The following is a 19,614-nucleotide window of genomic DNA, read 5'->3' on the forward strand; positions in this document are numbered from 1 at the left end:
TTATTATAGCGCCATTTATTCCATGGCGCTTTACAAGTGAAAGAGGGTATACGTACAACATGGAAATGGACTGGATGCCCACGGTATGTGGATCGTTTATGTTTAAGAGCAGTTTATGCTGAGTGTTTTTAAATAAACTGCCGGAATTCTTCTAAAGAAACTGTGTGCATATGTTGCTGAAGTTACCTCACACCGTTGCAAGCGAGTGGAACCCCCATGTTGCAGGGCGCAACGTTACAGGGCCTACATCACATCTTTAAATATCGCTGCTATGCGCCGCGCTCTAATGTCATCGCGTGGCTTTGGATGGGTGGGGTGGCCATTTTACCACATGGGATATGAAGCCGCAGGGTGGAGGGAGGGAGCACAGGGAGGTTAGAAGAATCTTGTTGTTCCTCCCTCTGTGAATGGACAGAGTCGTGTATATAGGAGCCCAGGATGGGGTAGTTTAGAGGGCCTGGGATGGAGGAACACAGGGGCCCAGGATGGGGCAGTTTAAGGGCCTGTGATGGAGGAACATAGGAGCCCAGGATGGGACAGTTTAGGGGCCTGGGATGGAGGAACATATGAGCCCAGGATGGGACAGTTTAGGGGCCTGTGATGGAAAAACATAGGAGCCCAGGATGGGGCAGTTTAGGGCCCTGGGATGGAGGAACATAGAGGCCCAGGATGGGACAGTTTAGGGGCCTGGGATGGAGGAACATAGGGGCCCAGGATGGGACAGTTTAGGGGCCTGGGATGGAGGAACATAGGGGCCCAGGATGGGACAGTTTAGGGGCCTGTGATGGAGGAACATAGGAGGCCAGGATGAGAGACATTATTAAATATAGGGGGCCAGGAAGGTAGACATTATTAAATAAAGGAGGTTAGGATTGGAGACATTATTAAATATAGGGGGCAAGGATGGGGGACATAATTACTATATGGGGCCAGAGTGAGGAACATACATTATTGGTTTATGCTGGCAAATAGTGGAGATAATTACTGTAGGGGTAAATTAGGAGACATTATTACTGATGAATATAGTATATTTTTTATGATACTATCTTCCATGGTGGGAACAAAAGTCTGATGTAGTGTAGAAATTGGGGAAGCAGTGTGGAATGTGCCCTGGGAGTGATCAGCTATAGGTGACTGTGTGTTATTTTCTGCAGAGGCATTTTCTGGCTGGAAGAAATGATGGTGGTCAGCACCAAATGGAGAGGAAAAGCGAAGGTGAACAACGTCAGCTAGAGACGTCACTGGTAAGTCAGTGTATTACATGTACAGACACACACTATACACAGAACTCCTGTGTATAATGTCACTGGTAATCACTGTATTACCTATATACAGATCTCGTGTCTATAAAGTCACCAGTGATCACTGTTTTAGCTGTACCCTATATACAGAATTCCTGTGTATGTCACCAGTGATCATTCTGTTACCTGTACACTATACACATACACTAAATACAGAGCTTCTGTGTATAATGTCACTGGTAATCACTGTATTACCTGTACACTGACACTATATACAGAGCTCCTGTGTATAATGGCACCGATGGTAATATTAGTGTTATTAGTATTGTGGTTTTTATTCATGATCATTATTGTAGTATTATTCAGTCAGTATGTGGTCTGGTCTTGGCATGTTGGTATTTGACCCTTGTGTGTGGTTGTATTCGGTCACTATGTTGTGTAATATGTGGTCTGATCACCACCACGATATGGTGGTATTTCTCTTTTGTATGTGCTATTATTTGGTCACGATGTGGTTTAGTCACAGTGTGGCTGTATTTCTCCCTTGCATGTGGTATTATACGGTCACTATGTGGTCTGGTCATAGTGTTGCAGTATTTCTTCCTTTGTATGTGGTTGTATTCGTTCACTATGTGGTGGTAATACGTTGTCTGCTCACGGTGTGACAGTATTTCCCCCTTGTATGTGGTATTATTGGTCTTGGTATACTGGATTGTGTTGTGTATGGAGGTCCCTTTTTCTCTCTGATATCAATATGGGAATATACTTTATTTCCAATAGAGATTAAATACTTGAATGTTTAACCCCTCCCTGTCATGTGATTATTACACTGTAGCACATATGCACTTACAGAGGTTGTCTGGTGAAAACAAGTAATTGCCTCTTCATTTTACTATATGGAGGACTATCTGAGGCCCATTATACTCTTCTAAAGCCTCGTGCACATGTTGAGTATTTGGTCAGTATTTTACCTAAGTATTTGTAGCCAAAACCAGGAGTGGAACAATCACAGGTAAAGTATAATAGAAACACGGGCACCACTTCTGCATTATTCGCCCACTCCTGGATTTGGCCACAAATACTGATGTAAGATACTGACTGTGTTTGGGGGGCACTTTTGTGGTCATCAAATTTTATGGCTGCAATGAAAGGGGCATCTAGGGGCTTTAATAGGAGGTAATTACTTGGTAAGGGCTGTAAAGTTGTGAAATATGCTCTTCTGTGTCCCAGCTGAATATTTTTATTTACTATTATTATTATATTTTTTTTTGGGGGGGGGGGCCCAATTAGAAATTCTGCTATGGGGCCCCATGATTTCTTTGTATGCCCCTGCCTACAGGCTTGAATAGGGAAACCAACGCCCAAATGTGGTATCATTAATCAACTTGATTGTGGCTGATGAGGCTATATATATAATATATACATTTTATGCAATATGCTGTGTTCTTGTTTGCCATTAAGCCACATGCATATGTTATATTCCTACATGATTACACTTTTGCATTTTCAATCGTTTTCATTTTAAAACAAGGTTATTTACTAAACGAACATTATTTTTCTGTTTAGAAATTGGTCATGTTATGTCTAATGGTGATGTTTGTACTTTTAACAACAATAAAAAGTTTTTACTTAACAAATTATACATTACTGTTTATAGTTATTTAGTTTAGACTACCTAATAATGAAATAAACAATAGATACAACAATATTAACCCCTTAACGACCGCCAATACGCCTTTTAACGGCGACAAATTAGGGTACTTCTTCCGATCCGCCGCTTTTTAACGGCGGTCGGAAAAAAGGGTCTAGCGCCCCCCAGTGTCACAAAATTTCCGGGGTCTCAGCTGCCGGAGGTAGCTGAGACCCTGGAGATCATGATTCTGGCCGGTTTTTCCGGTCCCCGCTCACCTGATGACCGGTATACACCGTATACCGATGATCAGGTTACAGTAAATGACCGCGACGGTAAAAAATCATTTATCTCCCGTCTGGCATAAACAAACATGTCAGAAGGGAGATAAATCTCATCCCCCGGTCCTCTCCGGTCCCCCGGTCCTGCCAAAGTGTCCCCCCACCCACCTTTTCCTCCCGAAAATCCAACATGGCGCCGCACATACCGGCGCGCACAGCAGCGCGCCGGCCGCATTTCCTGTTTTCCTATGGTTTCTGTCGCATGTGCTATGACACATACGACAGAAACCTGCTCCCCAGGCCCTGCCAGGTCACCCCCTATTCCCACCCCGGTGTTCCCCGGTGTCCCCCGTACCTGTCGCAGCTCTGATCCCCCGCGGCCCCCTCCTCCTTCCCAGTGCACGCCGGTCACACGTGCAGAGCGCGGCTGTCAGCTCCACTTCCTGCTTTGCTTGCAGAGACGCTGGCTGCTGCTGCTCGCACTGTGCAGCTGTGACCCGGGGAGGGTGGGTGTAAATTCTTTGCACCCACTCTCCTCACATGGAGGGTCTGCACTCTTAGAAAATGGGGGATACGTTCCCTGAACGTGCCCCCCATATTCTAGAAGGTCCAGAATCGCTGCGGGACTTTCACAATGGATTGCAGGGACCCGATTTTTTTTTTTTTTCTTCAATAAATTGGCCAAAGAGGGAATATTTTTGGGGAGTGTTTTTTCAAATAATTTTTTTTTTGTTGTCAATTTTTTTTTTTATTACTGTCAATTAGTTATGTCTGGTATCAAATAGACGCCGTGACATCACTAATTGCTGGGCTTGATGCCAGGTGACATTACACATCTGGTATCAACCCCATTTATTACCCCGTTTGCCACCGCACCAGGGCGCGGGATGAGCTGGGGCGAAGCGCCAGGATTGGCGCATCTAATGGATGCGCCACTTCTGGGGCAGTTGCGGCCTGCTATTTTTAGGCTGGGAAGAGTCCAATAACCATGGCTCTTCCCACCCTGAGAATACCAGACCCCAGCTGTCAGCTTCACCTTGGCTGGTGATCTAATTTGGGGGGACCCTATGTTTGGTTTTTTTTTTTAATTATTTATTTATTTATAAATAATTAAAAAAAACAGCTTGGGGAGCCCTCCAAATTGATTACCAGCCAAGGTGAAGTTGTCAGCTGTGGTTTGCAGGCTACAGCTGTCTGCTTTACCCTAGCTGGCTATCAAAAATAGGGGGGACCCCATGTCATTTATTTTAATTATTTTTTTTCTTTTTGGGCTAAATACAAGGCTAGGCACCCTTTAGTGCCACATGAAAGGCACTAAAGGGCGCCAGCTTAGAATATGCAGGGGGTGGGACGTTATATATGTTTGACATCTATCCATTCATCCATTGTAGCATTTTAGGCTGTGTGCCCACAATCAGGGTTTGCAGCGTTTTGGGCGCAGAGTGTTTTCCCTGCGTCCATAACGCTGTGTTGTGCAGTAGAATCACCGTGGAAGGATTTTTAGAAATCCCATGCCCACTGTGCTTCTTTTCTCCACAGCATAAACTGACCTGTGGCGCAGCTTCCCGAGACTCAGCATGTCAATTTATGCTGCGGAGACAAGAGTGCTCTCTGCAGGTAGAATAGAGCTAAAGTCCACAGCAGCCTGAACCCAAATCGTGGGCATGGGCAGCTGCGTTCTCCCATGGACAACACTCACATCTCTGCAGGAAGGCTGGCACTGTGTACTAGACGCTGTGTCGCTGGATCATGGCCACATAGCCTAACAGTGAGAAATTTGTTGCACAGCAACATTTTTGTGAAGTACCTGTGGATTCAAAATGCTTACTATATTCCTGAATAAAATCCTTGAGGGGTCCAGTTTCCAAAATGGAGTCACTTGTGGGGGGTTTCTAATGTATAGGTACCCAAGAGGCCCTGCTAATGTGACAGGGTGCGCGCAATTTATTTCAACTTTTCCAAAATTCAAATGGTGCTCCTTCCATTCCAAGCCCTCCCATTAATCCAAACAGAGGATTTTGGCCACATATGGGGTATCCCTGCGCTCACAAGAAATTGGATAACAACCTGTGGGGTCCACGATTTGTTGTTGCCTCTTGAAAAAGTGGGGAATGTGATGCTAAAGAAACATTTTTGTGAAAAAAATGAAAATTTCCAATATGGCAACCTAAGCTTATCAAATACTGTTAAGTATTTGTGGATTCAAAATGCTCAATATACACCTAGATAAAAGCCTTGAGGTGTCTTGTTTCCAGAATGGGGTCACTTGTGGGGGACCTCCACTGTTTAGGCACTTTAGGGCCTTTCCAAATGCGACATAGCGTCCACTAATTATTCCAGCCAAATGTTCAGTCAAATGGCACTTTTTCCCTTCCGAGCCCTGCTGTGCACCCAAACAGTTGATTTCCACCACACATAAGGTATCAGCATACTCAGGAGAAATTGCACAATAAATTTTATGCTCCTTTTTTTCCTTTTACTCTTGTTAAAAAAAAAGCTATGTGGTTCAAGTAACAATTTTGTGGTAAAAATGTATTTTTTTATTTTCACAGCTCAACATTATAAACTTCTGTGAAGCACCTGGGAGTTCAGGGTACTCACCAAACATCTAGATAAATTCCTTGAGAGGCCTAGTTTCTAATATGGGGTCACTTGTGGTGTTTTTTGCTGTTTACGTACCTTAGGGGTCCTCCAAATGCGACATGGTGCCCGCAATCTTTTTCAGCCAAATTTCCCTTCCAAAATTCAAATATTGCTCCTTTCGTTCCAAGCCCTCCCATTTGTCCATACAAAGGTTTCAGACCACATGTGAGGTATCACCGCACTCATAAAAAAGTGGGTAACAAACATTTGGGTCACATTTTTGGAATTACCTCTTGAAAAAGTGAGAGAATTGAAGCTAAAGCAACATTTTTGAGAAAAAAAATGACAATTTTCAATATGACAACGTAACGTTATCAAAATCTGTGAAGTACCTGTGGGTCCAAAATGCTCACTATACCCCTCAATAGAAGCCTTAAGGGGTCTAGTTTCCAAAATGGGGTCACTTGAGGGGGGTTCCTGCTGTTTAGGTACCTTAGGGTATCTGTAAATGCAACATGGTGCCCGCAATTTGTTTCAGCCAACTTTGTTTTCCAAAATTCAAATATTGCTCCTTTCATTCCAAGCCCTCCCATTTACCCAAACAAAGGTTTCTGACCACATGTGGGGTATCGGCGCGCTCATAAGACAGTGGGTAACAAAGTGTGAGGTTCAATTTTTGGTGTTACCTCTTGAAAAAGTAAGAAAATTAGTGCTAAAGCAACATTTTTAGGTAAACTGTTAATTTTTATTTTTTTCATTCCACATTACTTTAGTTCCTGTGAAGCACCTGAAGGGTTAATAAACTTCTTGGATGTGGTTTTGAGTACCTTGAGGGGTGCAGATTTTAGAGTGTGGTTACTTTTGGGTATTTTCTGTCACCTAGGCCTCTCAAAGTCACTTCAAATGGGATGTGGTCCCTAAAAAATGGTTTTGTAAATTTTGTTGAAAAAATGGGAAATTGCTGATGAACTTTAAACCCTTCTAACTTCCTAACCCCAAAAACGTTTGTTTCAAAAATTGCGCTGATCTAAAGTAGACAAATGGGAAATGTTATTTATTAACTATTTTGTGTGACATAACTCTCTGGTTTATGGGCATAAAAATTAAAATTTTGAAAATTGCAAAATTTTTAATTTTTTTGTCAAATTTCAGATTTTTTCACAAATAAAATAAAAAAATATCATCCTAAATTTACCTCTAACATGAAGCCCAATATGTCACGAAAAAACAATCTCAAAATCACCTGGATCCATTGAAGCGTTCCAGAATAATAACCTTATAAAGTGACACTGGTCAAAATTGCAAAAAATGGCCTGGGCATTCAGTACAAAACTGCCTTCGTCCTTAAGGGGTTAAACATGCTGTTGCCAACTGATAGCACCTGGGCCATTGAAATATGAACAATATTTATCCCGGTTGACCAACACTTCATGTCTGCTACGGCTGAGGGTGGGGGTAGGATACAAGGCATCAAGTTGTTGGTCATGTTGACACCATGCACCCGGTACTATTTGGCCATTATTGCTTTGTTCCACATCAACAAAACCATGTGGCACATATTCTTGTGAATCTCGTTTCCTTAAAAAGTTATCTAGGACACAGCATGCCAACACAACTTTATCTATAGATTCAATTTTCAAATTATTGGTGTGGAAAAAAATTCTAAAACGGTTTGACAGAATACCAAAGGGTGGAAACACATCTATGCGAGTAAAATCGGTCCGACTGGGCTGAAAAAAACTCGGCTGATTTTAGTTCACGTTAGGTGCGAGTGCAACGCAAGTGCGATGCTATTTCTGAATAAATTAATGATTTTACTAGCGTGTGTAATTCGTGTGTAATGCGTGTGTAATGCGTGTGTAATGCGTATTTTTTACTATGTCATCTGCCATTCAGCGCTGCTACATGGCCGCTGACAGCAGACACAGACAGCCATGTAGCAGAGCTGAATGGCAGATGACAGCAGACACAGACAGAGCCGCACAATCAGAATGAACTCGGGTGAACTTCCCCCGACTTCATTGTCATGCTGCGGCTCTGTCTGTGCCGCGTCCTGATTAGCGGTCACCAGTGAAGGGCTCACCGGTGACCACTAATCCCCCGAGTGACTGAAGTTAGCAGCCCTCTCTCATACTCACCGATCCCCGGCGCCGCGCTGCACGGCGTTCACACTGCTCCGGCGGCTTTTACTATTTTGAAAAAGCCGGCCGCTCATTAAACAATCTCGTATTCCCTGCTTTCCCCGCCCACAGGCGCCTATGATTGGTTGCAGTGAGACACGCCCCCACGCTGAGTGACAGGTGTCTCACTGCACCCAATCACAGCAGCCGGTGGGCGGGTCTATACTGTGCAGTGAAATAAATAAATAAATAATTTAAAAAAATGGCGTGCGGTCCCCCCAATTTTAATACCAGCCAGATAAAGCCATACAGCTGAAGGCTGGTATTCTCAGGATGGGTAGCTCCACGTTATGGGGAGCCCCCCAGCCTAAGAATATCAGCCAGCAGCCGCCCAGAATTGCCGCATACATTATATGCGACAGTTCTGGGACTGTACCCGGCTCTTCCCGATTTGCCCTGGTGCGTTGGCAAATCGGGGTAATAAGGAGTTAATGGCAGCCCATAGCTGCTACTAAATCCTAGATTAATCATGTCAGGCGTCTATGAGACACCCTCCATTATTAATCTGTAAATTACAGTAAATAAACACACACACATGAAAAAATCCTTTATTGGAAATAAAAAACACAAGCACATTCCCTCATTTCCAATTTAATAAGCCCCAAAAAGCCCTCCATGTCCGGCGTAATCCACGGACCTCCAGCGTCGCTTCCAGCATGAAGGTGACAGGAGCTGCAGAAGACACCGCCGCTCCGGTCACCTCCAAGCAGCAACTGAGGTGAGTAGCGCGATCGGCTGAGCTGTCACTGAGGTTACCCGCTGTCACTGCCCACCGGCTGCTGTGATTGGGTGCAGTGACACACCTGTCACTCAGCGTGGGGGCGTGTCTCACTGCAACCAATCATAGGCGCCTGTGGGCGGGGAAAGCAGGGAATACGAGATTGTTTAATGAGCGGCCGGCTTTTTCAAAATAGTAAAAGCCGCCGCAGCAGTGAGAAAGCCGTGCAGCGCCGCGCCGGGGATCGGGGATCGGTGAGTTTGAGAGAGGAGGGGAAAATGACCGACAGACTGTGAGAGAGGGACAGAGATAGTGACGGACCGACAGAGAGAGAATAGAGACCGAGAGGGAGAGACCGACTGACAGAGAATAGTGATTGACAGACAATGGGAGACATCGCTCGTTTCCAGTGTTTTAGGAAACATGCGAGAAATGTATTTAGAAAATCAGATGTCACTAGGATGGTGTGAGTGCCGTCCCGTGACATCCGATTTTTTACACGCTCCCATAGACTTGCATTGGAGAAACTCGCAGTAGAAACTCGCAAAAAAGCAGCATGCTGCGATTTTTTTTCTCAGTCCGATTCAGACTGAGAAAAAAAATCGCAGATGAGAGCTGAATCATTCACTAACATGTGTCCGATTTCAATGCGAGATTTTCTCACATTGCTCTACTGCGAGAAACTCGCAAGTGAGAAGCAGCCCAAAGGCATTCTCTACCACTCTCTTAGTCCGACACAGCCTATAATTAAATACTTGTCAGGCATGATTTAAGCCTGATTTGGGATAAGGCCTCAACAGATTTTTCTGCAGCGGAAATGCCTCATCTGCAAGGAACACAAAGTTTAATCTCTCCAAATTAGTGTGGCTTTGTGGCAAATTAATTTGTGATCTAGTTAGGCGTTGGCCAAACGTGGTGTGTTCGAATACACCCCCATCTGACACACGGCCATTCATACTGACGTCAATATTATGGAATTCATAATTAGCATTAACTAATGCCATTAGGATGATACTATAATACCCTTTATAGTTAAAATAAAATGAACCCGAATTATGTGGTTGTGTTATCCTGACATGTTTCCCGTCTAATGCTCCTCCACAATTTGGGAATTGCCACAGCATATTGAAACTATCCCCAATTTCTGACCAATCTGCTGGTGTATTTGGAAATGGCATGAAGTCCTTTAGTGACTGTATTATGGCCATTCAAGTCTCTGGAATCAGGGAACTGAGCAATGATCTAGACACTGCTGCAGAATATTGGAGATCTGTTAAAGACCTCCCTGTGGCCAAAAAACGCAGGGTGACTCCCAATCTCTCATCTACTGGTACTGCTTGTCGCATTACTGTATCTTGACGCATGATTAGAGGATGAACACGTTCCAGCAAAAAAGCAAATGATTAGTGATGAGCGAGTATGCTTGTTACTACTCGGTACTCGCACGAGTATCACTGTACTCCGGCTACTCGGCGGGGACCGAGTAATCTCGCGATACTCGTGCTGTACTCGTGGTCTTCATCCCTGGATGTTGGCGCTCCTTTGAGAGCCAGCCCTCATGCAGGGATTGGCTGGCAGACCACTGCAATGCCACAGCCCTGTTAGTTGTGGAATTGTAGTGATTGGCCGGCCTGCACAGCGTGACCGAGCCTTTATACCGGCGGGCGCGCTGTGCTCTGCACACAGCCATCCAGACAGTGAGTGCAGGGAGAGTGTTGCTGCTTCAGGGAAAGGTTTTCGGCCCTATATAGCTATTTCCGTATCAGGGCTGCAAACAGTGTGACCAGAAGTCCATCTCAGGACTATTATAGTTGTATACAGGCAGGCAGGGTATAGCCAGGACGGAGTACAGTAGCAGAGTCCTTCTCAGGACTATTGTTGCTGTATACAGGCAGGGTATAGCCAGGTCGGAATACAGGCTAGTGACCAGAAGAGTCCTTGTCAGGACTATTGTAGCAGTATACAGGCAGGCAGGCAGGGTATATAGCCATTCCTAGTGGTGACCGTATACCAGCCTTCATCATATCTGGGGCTGGTGTACACAGTCTAAAACAGTCCAGATAGTGTCAGACTTCTCAGTAATTGTCGCTCCTAAAAACCTGTTAGGTTGTTAGTGCGTCCGTGCTTGCATTTAAAATCCGCACGTGTGTGCCTGTCGGTGGCAGCGTACAGGTGCACGATTTGCACAAACTTGGATATAACGCACAAGTCTAGTGAATACACGTCAGCACAGCATTGCAAAATGCGCAAGGGCGTTGGCAAGCAACAAGGAAGTGGACGTGATGGTGGTGCAGGCAGAGGCCGAGGTCGTGGGCAAGCTCTAATTTCGCCACAACAAAGGGCCACATCTAGTCGCTCGCACGTCCTGTCCCAAATTCTTGGGGACCGCAGCAGTACACCGCTCTTGAACCAAGACCAGTGTCAACAGGTTGTTAGTTGGATAGAGGATAATGCTTCCAGTCAGATTGGCACCACCACAAACACTCTGTCTTCCACACGGTCAAGTGTCAGTAGCCGTGATACTGCACCGCACATTTCAGAACCTGATCCTCCTTCCTACCACAAGGCTGAGTACACGTCCTCGGACATTAATGATCCCACACTTGGACACTCGGAAGAGCTGTTCACGTTTCAATTCGCACATTCTGGCCTCTTGCCAGCTCATGTTGAAGTGGGTCATGAGGAGATCGTATGTACCGATGCCCAAATATTTGAGCAGCCACGTTCTCACGAAGTTGGCAACGTGTCTCAACAAGGGGTGGACGATGATGAGACACAATTGTCAGGAAGTCAGGAGGAGGAGCAGGGTGCGGAAGAGGAAGACGACGTGGTGGATGATCCAGTAACTGACCCAACCTGGCAGGAGGATATGCAGAGCGAGGACAGCAGTGCACAGGGGGAGGGAGGCGTAGCATCCCAACAGGCAGTAAGAAGCAGGGTGGTGGCTCCAGGCAGAAGTCAGGCAACCGTTCCCCGGAACAACAACACGACACAAGGTGCCTGTACAAATGTTAGGTCTTCCCGAGTCTGGCAGTTTTTTAAGTTGGCTCCAGATGATTCTAAAAAGGCCATTTGCAACACCTGCCGTGCCAGCATCAGCAGGGGTACCAAAACTAGCAGCCTGACCACCACCAGCATGATCAGGCACATGTCAGCCAAACACCCGACTTTGTGGGAAGTACAACAGAGTCGAGGAGCAGTGCTTGCTGATGTCACTGCTACGTCTTCGCTTGTTGTGCATGCGAGCCAATCCCCTGTCCATGCTGCCTGCGAACAAGCCTCCTCCGGTCCTGCACCTGCAGTTGCCTACACAGAAATAACACCATCATCAAGCACGTCCTTGTCCCAGCGCAGCGTTCAGTTATCCATTCAGCAAACCTTTGAACGCAGGCGCAAATACACTGCCAACGCCCCACATGCCACAGTTCTAAATGCTAACATTTCGCGACTGCTTGCCCTGGAAATGTTGCCTTTTAGGCTGGTGGAGACAGAAGCATTCCGCGACCTGATGGCGGCAGCTGTCCCACGTTACTCGGTCCCCAGCCGCCACTATTTCTCCCGGTGTGCCGTCCCCGCGTTGCATAACCACGTGTCACAAAACATCACACGTGCCCTGAACAACGCTGTTTCACCCAAAGTCCACCTAACCACAGACACGTGGACAAGTGCTTGTGGGCAAGGCCGCTACATCTCGTTGACGGCACACTGGGTTAATATTGTGGAAGCTGGGACCCAGTCTGAGCGAGGGACGGAACACGTCCTTCCCACACCAAGGTTTGCAGGCCCTACCTCAGTCAGGGTTTCACCCACACTCTACAGCTCCGGAATGTCATGCTCCTCAGCCTCCTCCTCCTCCTGCGCATCCTCATCCACTTTACCCTCCACACCAGTCCCAAGCTGGAAGCACTGCAGCACTGCCTCGGCGAAGCGGCAACAGGCTGTGCTGAAGCTAATCTGCATAGGTGACAAACCCCACAATGCAGAAGAGCTGTGGACAGCTCTGAAACAGCAGGCAGATCACTGGCTCACACCTCTGAACCTAAAGCCAGGAAAGGTCATGTGTGACAATGGCCGGAACCTGGTGGCGGCTTTGAGGCGAGGCCAGCTGACACATGTTCCATACATGGCCCATGTGCTCAACCTCGTGGTTCAGCGGTTTCTAAAGTCATACCCAGAGCTGTCTTATCTGCTGGTAAAAGTTCGCCGCCTGTCTGCACATTTTCTAAAGTCACCTACTGCTTCAGCCGGCCTTGCCGGCTTTCAGCGCCGTTTGCATCTTCCGTCTCACAGACTGGTGTGTGATGTCCCCACGCGTTGGAATTCAACTCTGCACATGTTGGTCAGGATATGTGAGCAGAAGACGGCAGTTGTTGAGTACCTGCATCACCTAAGCCGTCGGGAAATGGGTCAAACTCCACACATAACACCTGAGGAGTGGAGATGGATGTCCGACCTATGTACCATCCTCCAAAACTTTGAGGACTCCACCAAGATGGTGAGTGGTGATGACGCCATTATTAGCGTCACCATACCGCTTCTCTGCCTTCTAAAACGGTCTCTGCTCAAAAACAAACATGATGCATTGCAGGCGGAGCGCGATGAGTTGCAGCAAGAAACAGTAGTGGGTGTGGGTGAAAACACACAGCCCAGCCTCGTTTCATCACAACGTGCAGTGGAGGACTATGACGAGGAAGAGGATGAAGACATGGAGCAACTCTCCGGGCAAATTGAGGATATGACATGCACACCAGTCATATCCTCGGTTCAGCGTGGCTGGCCAGAGGACAGGGTAGATGAGGAGGAGGAGGAAGAGGAGGAGGAGGACAGCATGTTCAGTCATCGTGTTGGTCAGGATACTGAAGTACTGGCTGTTAAGAGTCTGGCGCACATGGCTGACTTTATGGTAAACTGCCTGTCTCGTGACCCTCGCGTTAAGAACATCTTGGCCGACAATCATTACTGGTTGGTAACACTGTTAGACCCACGCTACAAGGAGAACTTTATGTCTCTTATTCCAGAGGCGGAGAGGTCAACCAAAATGCAGCAGTTCCGGAAGGCCATAGTCACGGAAGTAGGCAAAGCATTCCCCTCACAAAACTCTAGCGGCATAGGTCAGGAATCAGTGGACAACCAAGGCGTACAGCTGAGAGAGGCACAAGTCCAATCCGCCAGAGGTAGGGGAACAGTCTTTAAGATGTGGGACAGTTTTCTCAGCCCCTCACGTACCACAGCCCCTGAGGTGCGGGGTAGTGCCACAAGAAATCCTAAGTTTGCCCAGATGCTCAAGGAGTACCTTGCAGATCGAACAACTGTACTCCGACATTCCTCTGTGCCTTACAATTATTGGGTATCCAAGGTGGACACGTGGCATGAATTGGCTCTCTACGCCTTGGAAGTCCTGGCCTGCCCTGCCGCTAGCGTTTTGTCAGAGCGTGTTTTTAGTGCCGCAGGTGGAATCATTACAGATAAACACACCCGCCTGTCAACTGAAAATGATGACAGGCTGACTCTGATCAAGATGAACAAGGGTTGGATTGGGCCAGACTTCACCACACCACCAGCAAATGAGAGCGTAATTTAAAGTTTGTAACGGGAATTTGCCATGTACCTCCACTCACCCATGGGTACACACTTCTGGACTTTGGATAATCGCTGGACTGCTCCTCCTTCTCCTCATGCGCCATCATGATGACCGTTACAATAGTTAGGCCGTTGTTTCAGGTATACCCCCAGTGGTAAATTTTTTCGCCCATTCTTTCAGAATGGACATTACAATGACAGGAGACCCGCTCCTTTGCAATGGGAACAATGTTTTGAGGCCCTCATGCACGTCTCTATCCAGGGACAATGTGGAGCCTCCCAATTTTTGGCTGCCCTGCCAAAGGGCTATACTACAATACACCCACTTCCTTACAATGGGCACTTCAGGTTTACAGGCCCTCATGCACGTCTCTATCCAGGGACAACGTGGAGCCTCCCAATTTTTGGCTGCCCTGCCAAAGGGCTATACTACAATACACCCACTTCCTTACAATGGGCACTTCAGGTTTACAGGCCCTCATGCACGTCTCTATCCAGGGACAACGTGGAGCCTCCCAATTTTTGGCTGCCCTGTCTAAGGGCTATACTACAATAGACCCACTTCCTGACAATGGACACTTCAGGTTTACAGGCCCTCATGCACGTCTCTATCCAGGGACAACGTGGAGCCTCCCAATTTTTGGCTGCCCTGCCAAAGGGCTATACTACAATAGACCCACTTCCTTACAATGGGCACTTCAGGTTTACAGGCCCTCATGCATGTCTGTATGCAGGGGCATTGGTGAACCTCACAATTTTGGACTGCCCTGGCAAAGGAAAATACTACAAAGACTCACTTCCTCAAAATGAGCACATTAGACTCAAGAGGCCTTCATGTACGTCTCTTCTCAGGGACATCGGAGTGCCACACAATGTTTTACGTAAAATCTTTCATGTATTAATCTCAAAAAGTAACATACACCAGCTCTATCTCACTATTGGGTATGTGCCCTTAACATTTCTGCCATGAAAATTCATTTTGGTGTCATTTTTGAAGGTTTTCTGGTGAGTCCGTAAAAATGGCGTAAAACGCAGACAAAATTGTTCACAGCTGTGACTTTTGAGTGATAAATGCTTCAAGGGGTCTTCCCCATGCTGTTGCCATGTCATTTGAGCACTCTTCTGAGACTTTTGTGACATTTTTAGGGTTTCTACATGCTGCCGGGGGTCATTTCACAAAAATACTCGGGTCTCCCATAGGATAACATTGGGCTCGTTGCTCGGGCCGAGTACACGAGTATCTTGGGATGCTCGGCCCGAGCCTCGAGCACCCGAGCTTTTTAGTACTCGCTCATCACTACAAATGATGACTCTGACATTTGTAAATAGTTTCTGAAGTCATGTGCGTTTGTCTCCTACAACTCACGTACAAGTTGCATGTGAGTGAAGGATTTTCTTTGCAAGAGCCACTCCCGAGACCATATGTGTCGCTTCCTAGTGCTGCATCGGCTAATCATTGCCTCCATCTCCAACCCAATTGCACCTCCAGCAACAAACAGCGATGCCACAATTGCCTGTTCTTGCTGGGATTGCATTCTGACTGCAATAAAATTGTAACATATGAGACATCCTAAATCTACTGAAGGTGAAAAAAACAATATTAATAATATACACACACACAATTATACTTAAAACGTTCAACATGTTAAAATAACACCTTTTAAAAATACAGCTACAAAAAATATTTCCAAAAAAAAGAAAAAAGAAATAAACTAAATTTAAGAAAAAAAAAAAAAATTATTTAAAAAAGAAAAAAAAAATTCAACAACAAAACAAAACAAAAGAAGAGCCCAAGTAACTACAACTTTGTAACAATGTGCTCACAGGTATATTCACAGACAAAAGAACTAAGACTGGGCTCAGTGGAACAATATTATACAGTTAGGTCCAGAAATATTTGGACAGTGACACAAGTTTTTGTTATTTTAGCTGTTTACAAAAACATGTTCAGAAATACAATGATATATATAATATGGGCTGAAAGTGCACACTCCCAGCTGCAATATGAGAGTTTTCACATCCAAATTGGAGAAAGGGTTTAGGAATCATAGCTCTGTAATGCATAGCCTCCTCTTTTTCAAGGGACCAAAAGTAATTGGACAAGGGACTCTAAGGGCTGCAATTAACTCTGAAGGCGTCTCCCTCATTAACCTGTAATCAATGAAGTAGTTAAAAGGTCTGGGGTTGATTACAGGTGTGTGGTTTTGCATTTGGAAGCTGTTGCTGTGACCAGACAACATGCGGTCTAAGGAACTCTCAATTGAGGTGAAACAGAACATCCTGAGGCTGAAAAAAAGAAAAAATCCATCAGAGAGATAGCAGACATGCTTGGAGTAGCAAAATCAACAGTTGGGTACATTCTGAGAAAAAAAGGAATTGACTGGTGAGCTTGGGAACTCAAAAAGGCCTGGGCGTCCACGGATGACAACAGTGGTGGATTATCGCCGCATACTTTCTTTGGTGAAGAAGAACCCGTTCACAACATCAACTGAAGTCCAGATCACTCTCAGTGAAGTAGGTGTATCTGTCTCTAAGTCAACAGTAAAGAGAAGACTCCATGAAAGTAAATACAAAGGGTTCACATCTAGATGCAAACCATTCATCAATTCCAAAAATAGACAGGCCAGAGTTAAATTTGCTGAAAAACACCTCATGAAGCCAGCTCAGTTCTGGAAAAGTATTCTATGGACAGATGAGACAAAGATCAACCTGTACCAGAATGATGGGAAGAAAAAAGTTTGGAGAAGAAAGGGAACGGCACATTATCCAAGGCACACCACATCCTCTGTAAAACATTGTGGAGGCAACGTGATGGCATGGGCATGCATGGCTTTCAATGGCACTGGGTCACTTGTGTTTATTGATGACATAACAGCAGACAAGAGTAGCCGGATGAATTCTGAAGTGTACCGGGATATACTTTCAGCCCAGATTCAGCCAAATGCCGCAAAGTTGATCGGACGGCGCTTCATAGTACAGATGGACAATGACCCCAAGCATACAGCCAAAGCTACCCAGGAGTTCATGAGTGCAAAAAAGTGGAACATTCTGCAATGGCCAAGTCAATCACCAGATCTTAACCCAATTGAGCATGCATTTCACTTGCTCAAATCCAGATTTAAGACGGAAAGACCTACAAACAAGCAAGACCTGAAGGCTGCGGCTATAAAGGCCTGGCAAAGCATTAAGAAGGAGGAAACCCAGCGTTTGGTGATGTCCATGGGTTCTAGACTTAAGGCAGTGATTGCCTCCAAAGGATTCGCAACAAAATATTGAAAATAAAAATATTTTGTTTGGGTTTGGTTTATTTGTCCAATTACTTTTGACCTCCTAAAATGTGGAGTGTTTGTAAAGAAATGTGTACAATTCCTACAATTTCTATCAGATATTTTTGTTCCAACCTTCAAATTAAACGTTACAATCTGCACTTGAATTCTGTTGTAGAGATTTCATTTCAAATCCAATGTGGTGGCATGCAGAGCCCAACTCGCGAAAATTGTGTCACTGTCCAAATATTTCTGGACCTAACTGTATCAGTGCCTTTTTTAAAGTATGATGGAATTGCGTAAACATGGTTTGTTTATACTTACACAAGATGCGCTTGATAAAAAAAAAATGTATGTCACAATGTTAGTGTGACGCCCTGGACTAGCCAAGCAGTCACAGACATAACAACACACACCCCCACCCTAGGCAGTTACAGCAGCCAAACACAAAACCCTTGTTGCCTCCCTCCAGAGTCTGATGTCCACACCAGGTGGGGCGGAGCCAGGTGGTTGGCCCCACTCACCGAGGAGTTCACAGGCCTGGAGGTGGGAAAAGCAGTAGATCAGTTCAGGAGGTGAAAGTGAGAGGTCACGTACTGCGAGTGTCTGGGTTGGAGCCCAGACACTGACAGCAAGGTTGGCAGACGGTGGTGGCCGTCTGCAGGAGTTAGTGGAGGTCCGCAGAGCCGTAAGGACCGGGGTCGGGCGTCGGCCCGCCGGTACCGGACCGGGGAACGGAGTGAAACTAAGCACATAGGCAGGGCCATCGGACCCCGACCAGGCTTGGAGCCGCCGTCAATAGTCAAATCCGAATGTGACAGGAACCCCAGGGGTTTCCCAACCAGCAAGTCCCGATTGAAGGCGACCGTCCACCCAGAGAGGATATACAGCCACCGCCACAGGCTAGAGATCCAAGGGCCAGTGCCTGCGGGCAAAACGGGCTCCTACGGCACCTATACGCCGGGGAGCGGACTACCGGTGGGCAACCACAGGAGTCAGAACATTCTAAAAGGTGTAGGCAAAGACAGCCACCATCAGCCGTCCGGGGAGAGCACAACAACAACACTGCAGTCGGCTGCGGGACCCGTACATCCGGCCGTTTTGGTTTACCTACGACTCTGTCAGTGATTGTCTGAGTGAGTACACCAGTGCCATCCTGCACCGCGCCACGCAGTCCCTGCACCCCAGCCATCCAGCCTCCCCATTACACCATCGGGCCCCGGGATCACCAACCCCCTACCCACGGAGGGGACTACATCTCAGCTGCACCCTACCATCTCTCCTGGGATCCCCGTTACCAGCAGCGGTGGTGCCATTATCACCACGACCCGTGGGTGGCGTCACGAACAATCTCCCTAACCAAACCACCTCCTTTTCACTCACGGGTGAGGAGAGCTGCTCGAGTCCCCGAGCAGCAGCAGCAGAAGCCCCGGACCCGAGCGTGGCGAGCGCGTCCCCTCCACCTGCGACATTAGATCACTGGACAACGCAGCGCACAGTCAAAGGACGCACACAAGGCCGCGTAAAGCCAAAAAGTGATAGCGATGCGAAATGGAGTCAGCCTTTTACAACCTTAATGGCCAATCATGACGAAGTCGCGAACACCTATCAGAGCAATGGAGGCGTAGTTCAGAATTTGTATAATCACACACGCCCGCATAAGTGATGACGCAAGCAACAGCGACATTTTTTTGACATTTCATGAGTGTCATATGTGACGCCCTGGACTAGACAGGTAGTCACAGTTAGGGGCACAACAACCTTCCCCCAAAAAGGGTACCATCAGCCGACCTAAAAACCATGAGTCACCCCGCTCAGGTTCTGACAAACACACCAGGGGGGGCAGAATCAGTCGGATAGCTCCACCCACCGAGGATTTCGGAGGGCCCTGAGGCGGGAAAAGCAGAGTAGTTCCCCATGGGGAGTGAAAGGGAAAGGAAGGAGAAGAGTAGGGAGAGTGACAGAGGAGAAGAGAACATCTGTCAGGGGTCCGGGTCGTAGCCCAGACACCCTGTGGCCAGGAGGCAGACGGTGGTGGACGTCTGCAGGAGCTGGGATTATAGCCAGTGGAACTGTAGGGACCGGCGATGGGCGGTGGGCATTGAACCGGGGAACCGATTGGAAACCGGAGCACC

This window comes from Anomaloglossus baeobatrachus, chromosome 3 (genome assembly GCF_048569485.1).
Source record: "Anomaloglossus baeobatrachus isolate aAnoBae1 chromosome 3, aAnoBae1.hap1, whole genome shotgun sequence".
Classification (NCBI taxonomy): domain Eukaryota; kingdom Metazoa; phylum Chordata; class Amphibia; order Anura; family Aromobatidae; genus Anomaloglossus; species Anomaloglossus baeobatrachus.